Source organism: Drosophila montana, unplaced genomic scaffold (genome assembly GCF_035044405.1).
Source record: "Drosophila montana isolate Dmon_TW-CO22-7 unplaced genomic scaffold, ASM3504440v1 contig_2773_1, whole genome shotgun sequence".
Taxonomy (NCBI): Eukaryota; Metazoa; Arthropoda; class Insecta; order Diptera; family Drosophilidae; genus Drosophila; species Drosophila montana.
In genome coordinates, this window is record NW_026997645.1 from 6,703 (window position 1) to 10,037 (window position 3,335).

The 3,335-nt window shown below is 37.8% G+C and overlaps 1 long non-coding RNA gene across 2 annotated transcripts; it reads left to right on the plus strand.

Moving 5' to 3' along the window:
* The first annotated feature begins 788 nt into the window (after positions 1-788).
* On the plus strand, positions 789-2,942 carry LOC135429976 (uncharacterized). 2 transcript variants are annotated; one of them, XR_010436507.1, is made up of 5 exons: positions 789-887; positions 959-1,356; positions 1,419-1,586; positions 1,650-2,478; positions 2,564-2,942. It is a non-coding gene; the product is annotated as an uncharacterized LOC135429976 (long non-coding RNA). The 2 variants fall into 2 exon arrangements; XR_010436506.1 differs by having other exon boundaries at positions 959-1,586.
* The last annotated feature ends 393 nt before the right edge of the window (positions 2,943-3,335 follow it).

Consider the following 3,335-nt stretch of genomic DNA (forward strand, 5'->3'; position numbering starts at 1 on the left):
GCTGCAAGCGCCTTGGTTGAGAGCTTTGGAACATAACTCGTACGTGCGTTCTACCTTTTCCCATAAAGTCTTAATCTGATCTCGTCGGACTTGGAGAGTGAACAGTGACACGTCACTGTCCGCTGCGTCATTGAGCTTCACTTTAAACTGGCCTAGTCGGTCAATTATAGAAACGAAGTCGTTCAGTGCCATTTCGCTTGACTTCTGCATTTTTTGCGTAGTTGAACGGGTAATTTTTGGGGTAATATCTCTTGTTGGAATCGGACTCACAGTCTTGCGGACGGTTGTGCTGGTACTCCCGACCTTGAGTTTCCCGAAAACTGCTCTAGGTGAGGTTAAAGGTCGCTTTGACTCCTTAACGGACGGTGCTGTGAGTCGTTTGTGGCTGTTTTGATCACCACCGATTGTCATACTAGGCTCTTCACAGAGCCAAAAATTGTAATAACCAGGTGAAATGTGATCAAATACAAATAATTTGAATCAGCCGATTCTTTTTTTTTTTTAACATAGAATTATTTATATAAATTGTTATTTTAAGAAAAATTGCACGGATATTCGATTTATTACGCAACTTGGAAACGTCTTAACTTATAATTATGATTTATACATTTTTATAAGAATACGAAAAAGTAATGCATATGTTTGTGTTTTATTAAGTAAACGCAGCTCAGTGGCAAAGTGGAAACATACAAAAATATAAAAGTTTCTCAGAATCAGTTTATCGAAAACCGATCTTGATACTTTACAACCCTGATGTTTGTTTACCTTTTGCACTTGCCAATTAATTTGTAAAAAGAAATATATAAATTTCTCTTGAAGCTGCTGTGGAGGAAAAATAACCAACGATACACATATAATATGAATTGCGTGTGTGTGTATACATGCAGGTGAATTTGCAGTCTGGTTTTAATTAACTAAATACCAATCAGAATTGTGTGTTTTTTTTTTATATATTTAGGTATGTGATTATTTGGTGAAGTCTAGAATGGAGAAGCGCATACACTTGGTGTTCAACGGAGCGAAAGCCCATGTGTGCAGAGATGTCTTGATGTACTTGCGTACATCAATATGGCGATCGGTTAAATTTTTGGGTATGCACTTGTACATATATATACATATGTACAGACACCAATATGGCGACCTTTTTTTGGAGCCACTTTGTGTTTTATTTCTTTTAATATCTGGCACTTTTAGAAGCCCTTATGGCTACGAACAATATTTTATTTGAGTTTTTTAAATACAATTGCCCCTTGCTTCAACCACGGACAATGTGAAGCGAAAAAAAATATGTTCAGACACACAAATATGAATAAATCGGACTGGAGTTGCCGGAAATTTGGCAATGGACGAGTTGAGGTAGGTGCACTGCTACTTATCTTGTTTGAATTTGTAGCTGTTCCTGGAACCTTTTGTTGCAGATCCACCAATGCTTGCTGGGGCGAACTGGATATGCTAGATGTTGAAGAAGTATCCGGCTCGAAGGACCAAATGTTGTAGTAGGGCGTCCGCAGGGCTTCCAGGTGAAACTTTACGAAATGAAGTATCGTTGGGGGAGCGTTTCTGCTCTGCACAATTTTCATAATAAGGTTTGAAAAAAAAACACGTTTTGTTCGCTTGAAGGTTATTTTTCATCTGTTCTGTATTTTCAGAGTACATTACAATGTATTAGTGTAAGTGAGGTGAATTTCATGTTCCATGTACTGGTTCCGGAGTTACATGGCGGTTGGATGGCGACTGCCGGATACACTTCTTGTGTGAACATAAGTATAAATGTCTTTGGGTATGATGAACAAATTAACGAGATCATTGGACCGTTTTACTTAACTAACGAAAACCGGAGAAAGCATATTGATCTATTGCTTTTGGAAAATCAGAATATCTCACATTATGCCTGGATTAAGAATTTATCACGGAAATGTGTGTGGTTACGATTTCTTCTGATTTAGAAGAAATATTCGTAAGCCACTCAGCCATGATAAGTTCAAAGATGGGTGAATTTCAAGAGAGAGATAGTGGTTGGACTCTCATAAAAATGTTATGTCTTGAAATGATTATCAACAACAATAAGCCACTAAGAGGCTCCAGCTTTATTCCGTTACCACGGAAATTAAGTTTGAAGAAAGCCATAATAAACATCAAAAACGAAGATGAGTTTTGTTTCATGTGGGCTTTATTAGCAGCCATAAAAAACTCTACATAATACTGCTAGGTGTGCATCTTATAAAATCAATGATATAAGGAGTCCAGTTATTGAAATTGATGAGATATTCTCACTAAAATTTCATAATATGGAATTTCCGCAAAAGCTCAAAGACATTAAAATGTTTGAAGAACAAAATACTAACATAAGTATAAATGTCTTTGGGTATGATGAAGAAATTAACGAGATCATTGGACCGCTTTACTTAACTAACGATAACCGGAGAAAGCATATTGATCTATTGCTTTTGGAAAATCAGAATATTTCACATTATGCCGGTAGGTAAACAAAACAAAAACAAAAAAAATGTTTATATATATATATACATTTCTTTTTTAATATCATTCATATTTTCTCCTTCAGGCTTACACACAATCAACTGACTTCACATACGAGGAAATTACATTTCTGTAATGTATGCGTGAACTTTTCACATAACGAGAGGTTGCATAGTGAGCAGTGTGGAAAAGCAACGGCGCGAATACGTGAACAAAACATTCGACAGGTATCTCAAAGCTAACGGTATTGCACGGCAATTGACGATACCATATACGCCAGAGCAGAACGGCGTGGATGAGAGGGCGACCCGTACTTTGGTTGAAATGTCACGATGACTACTAGTACATTCTGTACATACATACATACATACTGGGCGATACTCGAGCCGTTACATTTGACTGCCAACAAGTGCAAAGAAAACTGAAAACTGGTCAATCGAGCGCAGAGATCGACAGGGCAGCAGACTGGAGAGTGTACGTTTCATACTAGCTCTGGCTGCGAAGCTTAAGCTGCATATGCACCAGATGGACGTGTGTGCAGCATACCTAAATAGTGACCTGGAAGACACCATTTACTTAAAACAACCTGATAATGATCAGCCAAACAAGGTACTATTGCTGAGCCTTGCTTGTATGGGCTCAAGCAAGCAGGAAGGGAGTGAAACAGCAAGCTCGATGGAGTTTTGCGACAAATTGGATTTGTTCCCTGAACCTTGCTTGTACCAGAATAAGAAGGAAAATATTTGCTATGACACTTATTTACGTAGATGACCTTATTATAGCAAAAAGGCAAAAAAAAAATATCAGATTCTTTCGAATGCTTGGACAAAGGACCCTTGCAGCTCTTCAGGTGTTGG